The sequence below is a fragment of the Somniosus microcephalus genome, unplaced genomic scaffold, assembly GCF_052327205.1.
Source record: "Somniosus microcephalus isolate GS21.2 unplaced genomic scaffold, FLI_Smic_1.0 unresolved_chr8, whole genome shotgun sequence".
In the NCBI taxonomy this organism is placed as follows: domain Eukaryota; kingdom Metazoa; phylum Chordata; class Chondrichthyes; order Squaliformes; family Somniosidae; genus Somniosus; species Somniosus microcephalus.
This window is the reverse complement of record NW_028225186.1, coordinates 16,454,078-16,473,254: the sequence shown is the minus strand read 5'-3', so window position 1 is coordinate 16,473,254 and position 19,177 is coordinate 16,454,078. Positions and strand designations below refer to the sequence as shown.

Sequence of the window (19,177 nt, the reverse complement as noted above, 5' to 3'; positions counted from 1 at the left end):
AATACCTCTCGCTAGTAGGAACTGACGGAGTTCCTCGCTCATGAAAGAGGAGCCCCGGTCACTATGTATATAGTTTGGGAACCCGAACAAGGCGAAGAGGTCGTTCAGGCATTTAATGACCGTGGTACTGGTCATGTCTGGGCAGGGGAAGGCAAAGGGGAAACGGGAGTACTCATCAACAATGTTGAGGAAGTACACATTACGGTCAGAGGACGGGAGGGGCCCCTTAAAGTCGATGCTCAGGCGCTCGAAGGGGCGGGTGGCCTTGATCAGGCTTGCTCTGTCCGGCCTAAAGAAGTGCGGTTTGCACTCGGCGCAGGTCTGGCAGTTCCTGGTTATGGTCCTGACCTCCTCGATGGAGTAGGGCAGGTTGCGGGCCTTAATGAAGTGGTAAAGTCTGGTGACCCCGGGGTGGCAGAGGTCGTTGTGGAGGGTCTGAAGTCTATCACTTTGCGCGCTGGCGCATGTAATTCGTGACAGAGCATCGGGGGGTTCGTTCAGCTTACCTGGCCGGTACAAGATATCATAATCGTAGGTGGAGAGCTCGATTCTCCACCTCAAGATCTTGTCATTCTTGATTTTGCCCCTCAGCTTGTTATTAAACATAAAAGCGACCGAACGTTGGTCGGTAAGGAGGGTAAATCGTTTGCCTGCCAGGTAGTGCCTCCAGCGTCGTACCGCCTCCACAATCGCCTGGGCCTCCTTCGCGACCGACGAGTGTCGGATCTCAGGGCCCTGTAGGGTCCTTGAGAAGAAGGCCACCGGTCTCCCCTCCTGGTTAAGGGTGGCGGCGAGGGCGAAGTCGGATGCATCGCTCTCGACTTGGAAGGGGATGGACTCATCCACTGCGTGCATAGTGGCCTTGGCAATGTCTCCCTTAATGAGGGAGAAGGCTGCACACGCTTCCTCCGTAAGGGGGAAGGATGTGGACTTCATGAGGGGTCTGGCTTTGTCCGCATAATTGGGCACCCATTGGGCATAGTAGGCGAAGAGCCCCAGGGTTCTCTTAAGTGCCTTAGGGCAGAGGGGGGGGGGTAGCTCCATGAGGGGGCGCATTCTTTCGGGGTCGGGGCCGATGAGTCCGTTCTCTACTACACAGCCAAGGATGGCAAGGCGCGAGGTGTTAAACACACATTTCTCCTTATTGTAGGTGAGGTTCAGCCGTTGGGCTGTACGGAGGAATTTCTCCAGATTCACGTCGTGGTCCTGCCGGTCGCGGCCGCAGATGGTGACGTTATCTAGGTAGGGGAATGTGGCCTGCAGTCCGTTCTGGTCAACCATCCGGTCCATCTCCCTTTGGAAGACCGAGACCCCGTTGGTGACACCGAAGTGGACCCTAAGGAAGTGGTATAGGCGCCCATTCGCCTCGAAGGCGGTGTACTGGCGGTCCTCGGGGTGGATAGGGAGTTGGTGGTAGGCCGACTTAAGGTCGATGGTCGAGAATATGCGGTATTGTGCAATCTGATTGACCATGTCAGATATGCGGGGAAGGGGGTATGCGTCCAGCTGGGTGTATCTGTTTATGGTCTGGCTGTAGTCGATGACCAGGCGATTTTTATCGCCGGTCTTAACGACCACGACCTGGGCACGCCAGGGGCTGTTGCTCCCCTCGATGATGCCCTCCTTCAGGAGACGCTGCACCTCAGAGCAAATGAAAGCTCTGTCCCCAGCGCTGTACCGCCTGCTCTTGGTAGCGACGGGTTTGCAGTCGGGGGTGAGGTTAGCGAACAGGGAAGGTGGCGGCTCCTTGAGGGTGGATAGGCTGCAGGTGTTACACGGTGGGCGGTTTAACCTTCGCTGGTTGTCGACTGTGAGTGGGGGGAGGGGTCCACCGTATGCTAGGGTTACACTTTGGAGGTGGGATTGGAAGTCCAGCCCTAGTAGGACGGCAGCGCAGAGCTGGGGGGGGACGAGGAGTTTAAAGTTTTTATACTCTGTACCCTTAACCGACAAGGTCACAGCACAGTAGCCGCTAATGTCCGTGGCGTGGGACCTCGATGCCATCGAGATTCGGTTGCGCGTTGGCAGGACAGGGAGGGAGTAGTGGCTCACCGTGTCTGGGTGGATGAAGCTCTCCGTGCTTCCGCTGTCGAACAGGCAGGTCGTGGCGTGGCCGTTTACTTTGATGTCCATCATCGACTTGGACAGGTGGTGTGGGCGTGCTTGATCCAGAGTGACGGAGGCTAGCGTGTAGGTAAGCGAGTCGTTGTCGTCTGCGGGCGAGGCGGTCGTCGGGTCCGGGGGCCCGGTGGCAGTTGGGCGTGGTGGGTAAAATGGCGTCTCCCACGAGGTAGGACAAAATGGCGGAGAAGATGGCTGCCCCCATAACTCACATGAGGCACTATTGGGGTCGGTTGCCTTGATCAAAGATGGCCGCCCCCATGACTCACGTGTGGGGATACTGGCCTCAGTTGCCGTGAAAGAAGATGGCCGCCCCCACAGTTCGCATGAGGCACTGCTGGCCTCTGAAGATCCGCTCCTGCAGGCCTTAGAGAAATGGCCTTTCTTCCTGCAGGTTGTGCAGGTAGAGTTCCTGGCTGGGCAGCGCGACCTCGGGTGCTTCTCCTGGCCGCAAAAGAAGCAGCCGGCGGCCCGATCGCGGGTGCCCGATGTCGGAGCCGGTACCGGGGGTGGCGGGCCCGGTCGGGTCCGGGACGCCGACGCTGAGGTAGGTCCCGGGGGCGGCGCTGCGAAGGGTATTGCGGTAGGGGTCGGGCCCGAGTCCCAGGGTCGCGAGCAATACCTGGAAAACGCCTCCTGGTCCTGATGGGCCACCTCCAGGGAGAGAGCGAGGGCTTCAGCTTTGTCCAGGTCGAGGTCTTTAGCTTCAAGCAGTCTTTGCCATGAGTAGTCGGACCGTAGGCCTTTCACAAAGGCATCGCGGATATTATCTTCCGTATTTTCAACAGCCGTCACCGCTTTAAAGTCACAGTTCCTGCCGAGTGCTCTTAGCGCCCGTAAAAATTCAGCTACAGACTCTCCTGGCTGTTGCGGGCGGGATCTTAGGAGGTGCCTGGTGTACATGTAATTTACCGGGCTGCGGTACTGCTGTTTCAGTAGGTTGATAGCGGCCTCGTACGTAGTCGTGTCCTGTATGAGTGCGTATACTCTCGGGCTCGCTTGGGCGTTCAGAAGTCTTAGTTTGGATCTCTGCGGGGCGCCGGATTCTTCCAGGTAGGATTCGAAGCAGTCCAGCCAGTGTTTGAAGTTGAGGGCTGCGTTTGCTGCCTGTGGGTTTAGATCCAGGTACGGTGGTTTGAGGGCTTGCAGCCAAGCCGGCTGGTGTGGCTGTGCTTCTGGGAGGGCTTCTGGCTGGCCAGTAGTAGACATCTTTAAAATTTAGTCAATAAAATTGATATACCTATCAATTCGTCCAATAAAAGGCGACAAGTTAGGAACGTAACTAAAGGTTTTTATTGACTAAATAACAGAGCCCACCCTCGTGGGTGATCGGGTCCAACAAGGAGGAATACCAGCCAGTCGACTACCTTTATACCTGGGCAGGTAGGTGGAGCCATGGGCGGAGTCGGAGGTGGTCAGCCCAGGTATAACAGCGCGACAAGAGGCGACCTCGTATCGTGATACAACGGTGATAACAATACAACAGTGATAACTATAGTGTAACGATAAAGTGGTTTACCACATGGACAAACAGGGGGCTATAGGTGGGGAGGAGCTAAACACGATCAAAATCACTGAGGAAGTGGTACTCGGTAAAATAATGGGACTCAAGGCAGATAAATCACCTGGACCTGATGGCTTACATCCTAGGGTCTTGAGGGAAGTGGCGGTAGGGATTGTGGATGCATTGGTAATAATTTTCCAAAACTCCCTGGACTCAGCAAAGGTCCCGGCAGACTGGAAAACTGCTCATGTAACACCCTTATTTAAAAAGAGCAGTAGACAGAAGGCTGGAAACTATAGACCGGTTAGCCTAAAGTTTGTGGTGGGTAAAATTTTGGAGTCCATTATTAAGGAGACAGTAACAGGACATTTGGATAATCACAATTTAATAGGACAAAGTCAGCATGGTTTTATGAAGGGGAAGTCATGTTTGACAAATTTGCTGGAGTTCTTTGAGGAAGTAACATATAGGGTGGACAAAGGGGAACCAGTGGACGTAGTGTATTTAGACTTCCAAAAGGCATTTGACAAGGTGCCACACAAAAGATTATTGCTTAAGATAAAAAATCACGGGATTGGGGGTAATATTCTGGCATGGATAGAGGATTGGCTATCTAACAGAAGGCAGAGAGTTGGGATAAATGGTTCATTCTCAGACTGGCAATCAGTAACTAGTGGTGTTCCGCCGGGGTCAGTGCTGGGTCCCCAACTCTTTACAATCTATATTAACGATTTGGAGGAGGGGACCGAGTGTAAAATATCAAAGTTTGCAGATGATACTATGATGGGAGGGAAAGTAGTGAGTGAGGAGGACATAAAAAACCTGCAAGGGGACAAAAAAAGCCAAATAAGTGGGCAGAGATTTGGCAGATGGAATACAATACTGGAAAGTGTGAGGTTATGCACGTTGGCAGGAAAAATCGTAGAGCAAGTTATTATCTTAATGGCAAGAAACTGGAAAGTACTTAAGTACAAAGGGATCTGGGGGTCCTGGTGCATGAAACTCAAAAGGTTAGTATGCAGGTGCAGCAAGTGATTAAGAAGGCCAATGGAATGTTGGCTTTCATTGCTAGGGGGATAGAATATAAAACAGGGAGATATTGCTTCAGTTGTACAAGGTATTGGTGAGACCGCACCTGGAATACTGCATACAGTTTTGGTGTCCATACTTAAGAAAAGACATACTTGCTCTCGAGCCAGTACAAAGAAGGTTCACTCGGTTAATCCCGGGGATGAGGGGATGGATATATGAGGCGAGGATGAGTAGATTGGGACTCTACTCATTGGAGTTCAGAAGAATGAGAGGCGATCTTATTGAAACATATAAGATTGTGAAGGGGTTTGATCGGGTGGATGCGGGGAGGATGTTCCCGATGATGGGTGAAACTAGAACTAGGTGGCATAGTCTTAGAAAAAGGGGCTGCTCTTTCAACACTGAGATGAGGAGGAACTACTTCACTCAGAGGGTGGTAGGTCCATGGAATATGCTGCCCCAAAAAGCTGTAGAAGCTACATCATTACATAAATTTAAAACAGAAATAGACAGTTTCCAAGAAGTAAATGGAATTAAGGGTTACGGGGAGCGGGCAGGAATTTGGACATGAGTCTAGGTTCGGATTGGACATGGCCCTGTGGGTAGCGGAGCGGGCCCAGGGGCTGTGTAGCCTGATCCTGCTCCTATTTCGTGTGTCTAATTCTGTTGATTCAGGAGATGGTTCTGTGATAGTAGATTGGCGGCTAGGATCAGATCAGCCATGATCTTATTGAATGGCGGAGCAGGCTCGAGGGGCCGATTGGCCTACTCCTCCTCCTATTTCTTATGCTCTTATGGTCTTATAGGGTCTGATGAAAGGGAGGAACTGAAAGAAATCAGTATTTGTAGGGAAATGGTGTTAGGGAAATTGACGGGATTGAAGGCCGATAAATCCACAGGGGCTGATAATCTACATCCTAGGGTACTTAAGGAAGTGGCCCTAGAAATAGTAGATGCATTGCTGATCATCTTCCATCATTCGATGGAATCTGGAACAGTACCCATAGATTGGAGGGTAGCTAATGTTACCCCACTATTCAAAACAGGTGGTAGAGAGAAAAAATGGGAATTACAGACCGGTAAACCTGACATTGGTAGTGGGGAAAATGCTAGAGTCCATTATAAAAGATGTAATAGCAGAGCACTTGGAAAACAGTGACAGGATCGGACAAAGTCAACATGGATTTACAAAAGGTAAATCGTGCTTGACTAATCTACTGGAATTTTTTGAGGATTTAACTGGTAAAATAGACAATGGAGAACCAGTGGATGTGGTGTATTTGAACTTTCAACAGGCTTTCGATAAGGTCCCGCATAAGAGATTAGCGTGTAAAGTTAAGGCACATGGGATTGGGGGCAAGGTATTGACTTGGATAGAGAACTGGTTGGCAGACAGTTGACAAAGAGTTGGAATAAATGGGTCTTTTTCCGAGCGGCAGGCAGTAACTAGTGGGGCACCGCATGGATCGGTCCTTGGACCCCAGCTATTCACAATATATAATAATGATCTAGACAAGGGAACTAGATGTAATATCTCCAAGTTTGCAGATGACACAAAGCTGGGTGGGCGTGTGTGCTGTGAGGAGGATGCCGAGAAACTCAAGTATGATTTGGACAGGTTGGGTGATTGGGCAAAAGCATGGCAGATGCAATATAACGTGGATAAATGCGAGGGTATCCACTTTGGTGTCAAAAACAGGAAGGCAGATTATTATCTGAATGGCAATAGATTGGGAGAAGGGGAAGTGCAACGAGACCTGGGTGTCCTTGTACAGCAGTCGCTGAAGGTAAGCATGGAGGTGCAGCAGGCAGTTAAGAAGGCAAATGGTATGTTGGCCTTCTTAGCGAGAGGGTTTGAGTACAGGAACAAGGATGTCTTGCTGCAGTTGTACAGGGCCTTGGTGAGACCACATCGTGAGTATTGTGTGCAGTTTTGGTCGCCTTATCTGAGGAAGGATGTTCTTGCCATGGAAGGAGTTCAACGAAGATTCACCAGGCTGATACCTGGGATGGCAGGAATGACGTATGAGGAGAGATTGAGTCGATTGGGCTTACACTCGCTGGAGTTTAGAAGAATGAGAGGGGATCTCATTGAAACTTATAAAATTCTGACAGGACTGGACAGACCAGATGCAGGAACGATGTTCTCGATGGCCGGGGAGTCCAGAACTAGGGGTCACAGTCTAAGGATAAGGGGTAAGCCATTTAGGACTGAGATGAGGAGGAATTTCTTCACCCAGAGAGTGGTGAACCTGTGGAATTCTCTACCAGAGAAGGCAGTAGAGGCCAGTTCATTAAATATATTCAAGAAGAAGTTGGAAATATTTCTTAAGGCTAAAGGGACCAAGGAGGATGGGGAGAAAGCAGGGACCGGGTACTGAATTTGGATGATCAGCCATGATCGCATTGAATGGCGGAGCAGGCTCGAGGGGCCGAATGGCCTGCTCCTGCTCCTATCTTCTATGTTTCTATGTCATTATATGGGATAAAATTAATACTCAACTAAAAACCGTTCTAGAAACCTGGAAGCTGGTTGAAAGACAGAAGCAGAGTGCAGTAGTTATTGGGTGTTTTTTTGACTGGACGATGTAAAGAGTTGGCCCCCCTGCATCACTGCTGCGACCGTTGCCCTTCTTGCTATTTCAACAATCTGGACTTGGGTACAGGAGGCAGACGTATCGACATTTGCTGCTAACACGAAAAACAGGGAGCCTGGGTAGCTGTGAAGGAACCGTCAGTGAACATTTAGAGAAGAATATGGAGAGGAAATGTACATCAAATGGTATGTTAAAAGCTGCCGAGGAGTCTCCAACAATAGATATTTACAGAGCAGTGGAGACCATTCGGCCCACTGTGTTAATTCTGGGTCTTTGCCACAGCAATACTAAACTAAACCCACTGACCCACTATCTCCCCATAGACCTGTATCAATCCCAAACTAATCCCACTGACCCGCTATCTCCCCATAGCCCTGTATCAATCCCCAAACTAATCCCACTGCCCCGCTCACACTCCATAGGCCTGTATCAATCCCAAACTAATCCCACTGCCCCGCTCACACCCCATAGCCCTGTGTCAATCCCAAACTAATCCCACAGACCCGCTATCTCCCCATAGCCCTGTATCAATCCCCAAACTAATCACACTGCCCCACTCACATCCCATAGGCCTGTATCAATCCCAAAAAATCCCAGTGCCCCACTCTCTCCCCATAGCCCTGCGCCGGCACTTTGAAAGAGCTCTGCAATTAATTTGATTCACCTGCCCTTTCCCCATAGCTCTGTAATGTTTTCCTTCAAGTATTTATTCAACTGCCTTTTGAAAGTTACTATTGAATCTGCTTCCACCGCCCTTTCAGGCAGCGCATTCCAGATCACAACAACTTGCTGCTTAAAAAAAATGTTTCCTCATGTCACCTCTGGTTCTTTTGCCAATCACCATAAATCTGTGTCCTCTGGTTACCGAACCTTCTGCCAGTGGACACACTTTCTTCTTATTTACGCTATCAAAACTATTCATAAGTTTGAAAATCTCTATCAAATCTCCTCTTAACCCTCTCTGCTCTAAGGAGAACAATCCCAGCTTCTCCAGTCTCTCCACATAATTGAATTCCCTCATCCCTGGTACCATTCTGGTAAATCTCCTCTGCACCCTCTCTAAGACCTTGACATCCTGTGTTGATTTTAACAAAATAGCACTGATTTGACACGTTCCTGTGAAAGATCATTGATCATTAAGAGATTGTAAATCTCACCTGCTTGCTGCTGGGGTTTGCCGATGTTGAGCTGAGACTGTAAGTGCCATGGTTTTGAAATGACAATCAGAGGGGATGTGGTTTAGACGTCACATGAATAAAATGACAGTTTCATCTTAAAAAGGAGAAGTGTAAGTGAAGGCAGTCCACGAGGAGGCTGGATTGGCTCGTGTGTGTCATGGGCTGTGGTAACCCACTGTCCAAACTGCCTGCTGTGGGCAGCAGCAGCTGTCACAGCTGGGAGCCCCTTTCTTTATCTTTACAACTTCCCTTCTCCACCTCTCCCCTCCTGCTGACACCCATTACAACTGGTCCTCTGCTCAGCCATTGCCCACAGCCAGCAGGGCGAGTGGACAAGAAGCCAGGCTCATTCACCCTCTCCCTAACACAGGGCCACAGACACCAATTGTAACCGCTGCCCAGGCTCAGGTCAGCTCCCTCAGCACAAGCCGGGGATGAAGCCTGGGCCTTTCCAAATGCAAGGAAGCAAGAAACAAATACTGGCCAGGAAAGGCTCAACGAGTTCGAGAAATCTGTGCGTTTGTTTGATTGAAACCAAAACAGCTTCGAACCCAAGGATGCTTCATACAGGTGGAGAAATTCAGTTCACTTTTTCGACACAATTCAAATCAGCAGAAGCAATGAACACGTTGAAACCGGCAAATATGAACACATCTATCACTAAGCAACAATAGATTAAGGAGCATATGGCACAGAAAAGGAAGAAATGAAAGAAAGATTCAAAGAAAGAAAGAAAGTACAAGGACTTGCGGTTTTATACACTGGCACTGTGTTTCTTTCTGCGCCGGGACAGCAGAGGGCACAATCGGAATATCAGCCACTTCAGTGCCTGAAACATGGTTCAATAGGAACAGGAGGAGGCCATTCAGCCCCTCGAGCCTGTCAAACCAGAACTGGCGGAGGCCATTCAGCCCCTCGAGCCTGTCAAACCGGAACAGGAGGAGTCCATTCATCCCCTTGAGCCTTTCAAACCAGAACAGGAGGAGGCCATTCAGTCCCTCGAGCCTGTCAAACCGGGACAGGAGGAGACCATTCAGCCCCTTGAGCCTGTCGAACAGGAACAGGAGGAGGCCATTCAGTCCCTCGAGCCTGTTACACAGGAACAGGAGGAGGCCATTCAGCCCCTCGAGCCTGTCAAACCGGGACAGGAGGAGACCATTCAGCCCCTTGAGCCTGTCGAACAGGAACAGGAGGAGGACATTCAGTCCCTCGAGCCTGTTACACAGGTACAGGAGGAGGCCATTCAGCCCCTTGAGCCTGTCAAACAGGAACAGGAGGAGGCCATTCAGCCCCTTGGGCCTGTCAAACCGGAACAGGAGGAGGCCATTCAGCCCCTCGAGCCTGTCAAACAGGAACAGGAGGAGGCCATTCAGCCGCTCGAGCCTTTCAAACTGGAACTGGAGGAGGCCATTCAGCCCCTCGAGCCTGTCAAACCGGAACAGGAGGAGGCCATTCAGCCCCTCGAGCCTGTCGAACAGGAACAGGAGGAGGCCATTCAGCCGCTCGAGACTGTCAAACCGGAACTGGAGGAGGCCATTCAGCCCCTCGAGCCTGTCAAACTGGAACATGAGGATGCCATTCAGCCCCTCGAGCCTGTCGAACAGGAACAGGAGGAGGCCATTCAGCCCCTTGAGCCAGTTACACAGGAACAGGAGGCCATTCAGCCCCTCGAGGCTGTTACACAGGAGTAGGCCATTCAGCCCCTCGAGCCTGTTAAACTGGAACAGGAGGAGGCTATTCAGCCCCTCGAGCATGTTGCACAGGAGCAGGAGGAGGCCATTCAGCCCCTCAAGCCTGTTACACTGGAACAGGAGGCCATTCAGCCCCTTGAGCCTGTCAAACAGGAACACGAGGAGGCCATTCAGCCCCTCGAGCCTGTCAAACCGGAACAGGAGGAGGCCATTCAGCCCCTCGAGCCTGTCAAACAGAAAAAGGAGGAGGCCATTCAGCCGCTCGAGCCTGTCAAACCGGAACTGGAGGAGGCCTCTCAGCCCCTCGAGCCTGTCAAACCGGAACAGGAGGAGGCCATTCAGCCCCTCGAGCCTGTCAAACAGGAACAGGAGGAGGCCATTCAGCCCCTTGAGCCTGTCAAACAGGAACAGGAGGAGGCCAGTCAGTCCCTCGAGCCCGTTACACTGGAACAGGAGGCCATTCAGCCCCTCGAGTCTGTTACACAGGAGGAGGCCATTCAGCCCCCGAGCCTGTTAGACAGGAACAGGAGGAGGCCATTCAGCCCCTCGAGCTTGTTGCACAGGATCAGGAGGAGGAGGCCATTCAGCCCCTCAAGCCTGTTACAATGGAACAGGAGGCCATTCAGCCCCTCGAGCCTGTTACAATGGAACAGGAGGACATTCAGCCCCTCAAGCCTGTTGCACAGGAACAGGTGGAGGCCATTAATTCCCTTGATCCAGTTACGCAGGAACAGCTAATTTATTATTAATGTTTCATGTGATGTGTTTGCTCTGAAATAAATTGTTAAAAATGTTAACCTACATTTGCCGGGAATCGAACCCAGGCCGCCCGCATGGCAGGCAAGAATTCTACTCCTGAACCACCAATGCTCACAGAGACCGCCAGGCCCATTTTCCGTTAGCTACAATTTAATTTTGACTTTTGTTAATAGAAGCGAGGACACTGCGGTAAAATAAAAAGCGAAATGCAGCAGATGCTGGATCTGAAATTGTTCATTAAATGTTGGAAACACTCCACAGGTCAGGGAACATCTGTGGACAGAAAAACACAGGGTTAACCTTTCAGGTCCATGAACTCTCGGTAGAACTAAGATTTTGCAGCTTTGTAGGTCCCGTGTGAGTTTGCTTCCAAACTTTTTAAACTTTTAAACTGCTCACAAATTACAAAATTAAGAAACTAACCTTCCCTCGAAAAATAGATGACCCGTACGGGGGTCGAACCCGCGACTTTGGCGTTATTAACACCATGCTATAACCAACTGAGCTAACCAGCCCATCTTTAAGGCTTATCTATAGTACCATCCCTGTTTCTGGTCTTTGCCCGCTAAGTCACTGTCTTTGAAGGCTGTAAAAGAAAGACTTGCATTTCCACAGGCCTTTCACGACCTCAGGACATCCCAAAGTGCTTTACAGCCAATGAATACTTTTTGAACTGTTTTGCATCTATGACATGTAGATTGGTCAGGGGGAGGTCAAATAGGTTTTCCCCTCGTGTTGGTTCCCTTACCACCTGCCGCAGGCCCAGACTGGCAGCTATGTCCTTCAGGACTCGAACAACTCGGTCAGTAGTGCTGCTACCGAGCCACTCTTGGTGATGGGCATTGAGGTCCCCACCCAGAGTACATTCTGTGCCCTTGCTGCATTCAGTGCTTCTTCCAAGTGGTGTTCAACATGGAGGAGCACTGATTCATCAGCTGAGGGAGGGTGGTAGGTGGTAATCAGCAGGAGGTTTCCTTGCCCATGATGTTCCTGTGTAACAGGCTTGAGGGGCTGAGTGGCTTCCTCCTTTTCCTGCATAACAGGCTGAATAGCCTCCTCCTGTTCCTGCATAACAGGCTCGAGGGGCTGAATGGCCTCCTCCTGTTCCTGTATGATAGGCTCGATGGGCTGAATGGCCTCTTCCTGTTTATGTGTAACATACCCGAGGAGCTGATTGGCCTCCTCCTGTTCCTTTATAACAGACTCGAAGGGCTGAATGGCCTCCTCCTGTTCCTGTATAACAGACTCAAGGGGCTGAATGGCCTCCTCCTGTTCATGTATAACAGGCTCGAGGGGCTGAATGGCCTCCTCCTGTTCATGTATAACGGGCTTGAAGGGCTGAATAGCCTCCCCCTATTCCTGTATAACAGGCTCGTGTGTCTGAATTGCCTCCTCTTGTTCCTATGTAACAGGCTTGAGGGGCTGAATGGCCTCCTCCTGTTACTGTGTAACAGGCTCGAGGGGCTGAATGGCATCCTCCTGTGCATGTATAACAGTCTCGAGGGGCTGAATGGCCTCCTCCTGTTCATGTATAACAGGCTTGAGGGGCTGAATGGCCTCCTCCTGTTCCCGTATAACAGACTCGTGTGTCTGAATTTCCTCCTCCTGTTCCAATGTAGCAGGCTTGAGGGACTGAATGTCCTCCTCCTGTTCCTGTATGATAGGCTCGATGGGCTGAATGGCCTCTTCCTGTTTATGTGTAACATACCCGAGGAGCTGATTGGCCTCCTCCTGTTCCTTTATAACAGACTCGAAGGGCTGAATGGCCTCCTCCTGTTCCTGTATAACAGACTCAAGGGGCTGAATGGCCTCCTCCTGTGCATGTATAACAGGCTCGAGGGGCTGAATGGCCTCCTCCTGTTCATGTATAACGGGCTTGAAGGGCTGAATAGCCTCCCCCTATTCCTGTATAACAGGCTCGTGTGTCTGAATTGCCTCCTCTTGTTCCTATGTAACAGGCTCGAGGGGCTGAATGGCATCCTCCTGTGCATGTATAACAGTCTCGAGGGGCTGAATGGCCTCCTCCTGTTCCCGTATAACAGACTCGTGTGTCTGAATTTCCTCCTCCTGTTCCAGTGTAGCAGGCTTGAGGGACTGAATGTCCTCCTCCTGTTCATCTGTGGCAGGTTTGAGGGGCTGAATGGCCTCCTGCTGTTCCTGTGAAAGAGACTCGTGGGTCTGAATTGCCTCCTCCTGTTCCTTTATAACTGGATCATGGGTCTGATTTGCCTCCTCTTCATCCTATGTAACAGGTTCGAGGGGCTGAATGAAGTTCTACTGTTCTTGTACAGACCTTGTATCGCTGAATGGCTTCCTCCTGCCCAATGCAACAGGCTCGAGGCGTTAAAGGCCTCCTCTTGTCCCTGTGTAACAGGCTCGAGGGGCTGAATGGCCTCCTGCTGTTCCTGTATAACAGGCTAAAGGGGCTGAATGGCCTCCTCCTTTTACTGTGTAAAAGGGTCATGGGACTGAATGGTCTCCTCCTGTTCCTATGTAAAACGGCCATGGGACTGAATGGCCTCCTCCTGCTTCTGTGTAACTGACTCAGGGGTTGAGAGTACTCAGAGGGAAAGTGTCGGGCGGTAGTTTCCCTTCTCTGAATTACCGATTTACTGCAAAATGTACCGACAGTGGTGGAACCACCGAACCCTGACCCAAAATCCGACTCTGGTGGGACTCTAAACCCACAACCTTTGAATGCCTTAATCTGTCATATAAGTAGAAGTCCAATGCGCTATCCATTGCGCCACAGAGCCAATTACGTAAAATTCTATTACAAAAGCAAAATAGTGCTGATGCTGGAAATCTGAAATATAAACAGATGAAATGCTGGAAACACTCTGCAGGTCAGGCAGCATTCCATGACTGTTTAAAAGGGGTCTACTTTCAGCCCCGGATCATTCTGTGTCTGTTTAAAAGGGACATGCTGTCAGTCCCAGATCATTCTGTGTCTGTTTAAAAGGGACATGCTGTCAGTCCCGATTTATTCTGTGTCTGTTTAAAAGGGACATTCTGTCAGTCCGGATTATTCTGTGTCTGTTTAAAGGGATGTGCTGTCAGTCCCGGATCATTCTGTGTCTGTTTAAAAGGGACATGCTTTCAGGCCCGGATTATTCTGTGTCTGTTTAAAATGGATGTGCTGTCAGTCCCGGATTATTCTGTGTCTGTTTAAAAGAGATGTACTGTCAGTCCAGGATCACTCTGTGTCTGTTTAAAAGGGATGTGCTGTCAGTCCCGGGTCATTCTGTGTCTGTTTAAAAGGGATGTGCTGTCAGTCCCGGATCATTCTGTGTCTGTTTAAAAGGGATGTGCTGTCAGTCCCGCATCATTCTGTGTCTGTTTAAAAGGGATGTGCTGTAAGTCCCTGGTCATGCTGTGTCTGTTTAAAAGGGATGTGCTGTCAGTCCCGGATCATTCTGTGTCTGATTAAAACGGGTGTTACATAATATTATAGAGTCTGCCCCACAGAAACAGTGCATTTGCACGAACTGGTCTCCACACGAGCTTCCTCCTTCTCTATTTCTCCTCACTCCCCAAATAAAACTAGAATCAGTAATGGTAACCATGAAACTATCGGATTGTCGTAAAAACCCATCTGGTTCACTCATGTCTTTCAGGGAAAGAAATCTGCCGTCCTTACCTGGTCTGGCCTTTGTGTGACTCCAGTCCCATAGCAATGTGGTTGATTCTTAACTGCCCTCTGAAATGGCCTAGCAAGCCACTCAGTTGTAACAAACCGCTATGAAACAAAATAATAAAAATGAAGCTGGACGGACCACCTGGCCTGATCCATATCAGCCTCCTCCTGAGGTCCCCACCATCACAGAAGCCAGTCTTCAGCCAATTCGATTCACTCCACGTGATATCAAGAAAAGGCTGAGCACACTGGATACAGCAATGGCTCTGGGCCCTGACAACACCCCGGCTATCATTCTGAAGACTTGTGCTCCAGCCAAGCTGTTCTAGTACAGCGACAACACTGGCATCTATCCAACAATGTGGAAGACTGCCCAGGAATGTCCTGTCCACAAAAAGCAGGACAACGCAGCACGGTGGCATAGTGGTTAGCACTGTTGCCTCACAGCGCCAGGGACCAGGGTTCGAATACGGCCTCGGGCGACTGTCTGTGTGGAGTTTGCACATTCTCCCCGTGTTTGCGTGGGTTTTCTGCGGGTGCTCCGATTTCCTCCCACAGTCCAAAGATGTGCGGGTTAGGTTGATTGGCTATGATAAATTGACCCTTAGTGTTAGGGGGATTAAATACGTGGGGTTACGGGGATAGGGTGGGATATGTGTTGGTGTAGGAGTTACGGGGATCGGGTGGGATATGTGGCGGTGCAGGCTCGATGGGCCGAAATGGCCTCTATCTGCACTGTGGGGTTTCTGTGATTCTGTGAAAATCCAATCCAGCCAATTACCGCCCCATCAGTCTACTCTCTACTCTCAATCATCAGCAAAGTGATGGAAGGTGTCATCCACAGTGCTGTATGGTGGCACTAACTGACCAATTGATGCCCGGTTTGGGTTCTGCCAAGAGCACTCGGCTCCCGACTTCATTAAAACCTTGGTCCAACATGAACAAAGGAGCTGACCACCAACATCCTGGGGGTTACCATTGAACATAAATACTGTGACAACAAAAGAAGGTCAGAGGCTAGGCATTCTGCGTCGGGTGTCTCACCTCCTGACTCCCCAAAGCCTTTCTACCATCTACAAGGCACAAGTAAAAAGTGTGATGGAATACTCTCCACTTGCCTGGATGAGTGCAGCTCCAACAACACTCAAGAAGTTCGACACCATCCAGGACAATGCAGCCCGCTTGATTGGCACCCCATCCACCACCTTAAACATTCACTCCCTCCACCACCGGCGCACCGTGGCTGCAGTGCATACCATCTACAAGATGCACTGCAGCAACTCACCAAGGCTTCTTCAGCAGCACCTGCCAAACACGCAACCTCTTCCACCTAGAAGGACAAGTGCAGCAGGCGCATGGGAACACCCCCACCTCCAAGTTCCCCTCCAAGTCACACACCATTCTGACTTAGAAATATATTGCCGATCCTTCATCGTCGCTGGGTCAAAATCCTGGAACTCCCTCCCTAACAGCACTGTGGGAGCACCTTCACCACACGGACTGCAGCGGTTCAAGAAGGCGGCTCACCAGCACCTTCTCAAGGGGCAATTAGGGATGGGCATTTAATGCTGGCCGTGCCAGCGCACCCACATCCAATAAACGAATTTTAAAAATCCTATCAGCATATCCTTCTATTCCTTTCTCCCTTTCTCTTAAATGCATCTGTAGTATTCGCCTCAACTACTGCTCGTGGGAGCTCCTTCCACATCCTCAGCGCTCTCTGGGCAAAGAAGTTAATCCTGAATTCCCTGCTGGATTTATCGGTGAGTATTTATGACCTGTCTTCTCTGAGCTAGTTCCTGACTCACTCACAGTAGGAAGCATATTCTCGCTGCGAGCGTGCAGCTGTGATGGCCGAGTGGTTAAGGCGTTGGACTCGAAATCCAATGGGGTTTCTCCGCGCAGGTTCGAGCCCTGCTCGCAGCGACTTTGATGCAAATTCTTTATTTTATTTCATCGGCTCCCTGTGGCGATCACTGGCCCCGAAATTGATCAGAATTCCCTCCACTGCACTTTATTACACTGATTAACCCAAAGTTCCAATTGAAACACGAATAATTTATCGGCATCAATTAGATATTGTGGATTTGTTGGGAACTAGTGAGCAATACACACACAAAGCAGCATCAATAATTCTAATTAATAAAGAGCCCTGCAGTGGTTGCTATGGAATCACCTTCAGCTACTAAGTGGGAACACGGTTTGGTTTTATAAAACTGAACACGAATTAAAAAGTGTGTAAAAAGACCGTGGCAGGACTCGAACCTGCAATATTCTGATAACCTCAAAATTAATACCAAAGATTGACGCCTTATCCATTAGGCCACGCGACCAGTAGGAGTAATTTATAGATCAGCGCCATCTGTGGACAGATAGACACAGGGTCAACCTTCCAGTTCCTGGAGCTCTTGGCAGAACGAAGGTTTTGTAGCTTTGCTTCAAAGTATTGCAGCTCCAAACTTATCCGCAAATAGCAAAATTAAGAAACTACCCACACCATCAAAAACTAAATGGCCCATACGGGGATCGAACCCGCGACCTTGGCATTAATTAACACGACGCTCCAACCTACTGAGCTAACTTGCCTGCTTTAACTGCTTTTGCTGTTAAATTCAATTTATGTTGATTTTTGGTTTTTGTCAGTTGTCAGTGCTCCGGTTTCCTCCCACAGTCCAAAGATGTGTGGGTTAGGTTGATTGGCTATGGTAAATTGACCTTTAGTGTTCGGGGGATTAAATACGTGGGGTTACGGGGATAGGGTGGGATATGTGTTGGTGTAGGCTTTATGGGGATCGGGTGGGATATGTGTCGGTGCAGGCTCGATGGGCCGAAATGGCCTCTATCTGCACTGTGGGGTTTCTGTGATTCTGTGACTTCGAAGGCTGTAAAAGAAAGACTCTGATTTCTACAGCGCCTTTCACCTGAGGACGTCTCAAAGCGCTTTACAGGCAATGTAGTTGTAGTCACTGTTGTAATATAGGAAAAACAGCAAAAGCCAATTTGTGCACAGCAAGCTCCCACAATGTGATAATCGAGGATAACCTGTTTTAGTGATGGTGCTTTGCGGATAAATATTGGCTACAGGACACCGGGGTAAACCTCACCACCCCCTGCTCTTCTTCCAATAGTGCCATGGGATCGTTTATGTCCACCCGAGAGGGCAGAGGGGGCCTCAGTTTTGGAATTGTATTCCACCACAATCTGTAACCTGATGGACCGGCATATTCCTCACACTACCATTAGCATCAAGACAGGGTACCAACCCTGGTTTAATGAGGAGTGTCGAAGAGCATTTCAGGAGCAGCACCAGGCGTACCTAAAATGAGGTGCCAACCTCATGAAGCTACAACACAGGACTACACACATGCTAAGCTATGGAAACAGCATGTGTAGACAGAGCTAAGCGATCCAACAACCAACGGATCAGATCAAAGCTCTGCAATCCTGCCACATACAGTCGTGACTATTTTAATTTAATTTAATTTATTCCTAGGATTTGGGCATCGCTGGCAAGGCCAGCATTAATTGCCCATCCCTAATTGCCCTTGAGAAGGTGGTAGTGAGAAGCCCTCTTGACCCGCTGCAGTCAATGTGGTGAAGGTACTCCAATAGTACTGTTAGGGAGGGATTTCCAGGATTTTGACCTAGCGACGATGAAGTTATGGTGATATATTTTCACATCGGGATGGTGTGTAACTTGGAAGGGAACTTGGAGGTGATGGTGTTCCCATGCACCTGCTGCCCTTATAAGAACTTAAGAACATAAGAAATAGGAGCAGGAGTTGGTCATTTGGCCCCTCGAGCCTGCTCCACCATTCAATAAGTTCACGGCTGATCTGATCTTGGCCTCAACTCCACTTTTCTGCCTGTTCCCCCATAACCCTTGACTCTCCGATAGTTCAACAATCTGTCTATCTCAGCCTTGAATATAATCAATGATTCAGGCTCCACAGCTCTCTGGGGTAGATAATTCCAAAGATTCACAACCCTCTGAGAGAAGAAATTCCTCCTCATCTGCGTCTTAAATAGACAAACCCTTACTCAGAAACTATGCCACCTGATTCTAGATTCCCCCATGAGGGAAAACAGCCTCTCAGCATTTACCCTGTCAAGCCCCCTCAGAATCTTACATGTTCCAATAAGATCACCTCTCATTCTTCTAACCCCCAATGAGTATAGGCCCAACCTGCTCAACCTTTCCTCATAAGACAATCCCTTCATTCCAGGAATCAACCTAGAGAACCTTCTCTGAACTGTTTCCAATGCAAGTATATCCCTCCTTAAATAAGGAGAACAATAATGTATGCAGTACTCTAGGAGTGGTCTCACCTGTACAGTTGTCGCAAGACTTCCCGACTTATATACTCCATGCCCCTTGCAATAAAGGGCAACATTCCATTTGCCTACTTAATTACTGCATGCTAACTTTTTGTGTTTCATGTACGAGGACACCCAGATCCCTCTTAACCGCAGCATTCTGTAGTCTCTCTCCATTTTAATAATATTTTGCTTTTCTGTTCCCTCCATGGCCTCGCCCCTCCCTATCTCTCCTTCAACCCCACAACCCCCTGAGATATCTGCGCTCCGCTGATTCTGCCCTCTGTTGCCCTAAGCTTTGGAATTCCCTGCCTAAACCTGTCCACCACTCTTTCCTCCTT

The 19,177-nt window shown here is 49.6% G+C and overlaps 2 non-coding genes across 2 annotated transcripts; one reads left to right on the top strand and one right to left on the bottom strand.

Annotated features, from left to right (window-relative positions):
• Window positions 1-13,544: 13,544 nt before the first annotated feature.
• Window positions 13,545-13,638, bottom strand: trnar-ucu (transfer RNA arginine (anticodon UCU)). The gene is made up of 2 exons: window positions 13,602-13,638; window positions 13,545-13,581 (listed from the first exon to the last, which is right to left on the bottom strand). It is a non-coding gene; the product is annotated as a tRNA-Arg (tRNA).
• A 2,725-nt stretch (window positions 13,639-16,363) lies between these two features.
• Window positions 16,364-16,445, top strand: trnas-cga (transfer RNA serine (anticodon CGA)). Its single transcript has one exon. It is a non-coding gene; the product is annotated as a tRNA-Ser (tRNA).
• The last annotated feature ends 2,732 nt before the right edge of the window (window positions 16,446-19,177 follow it).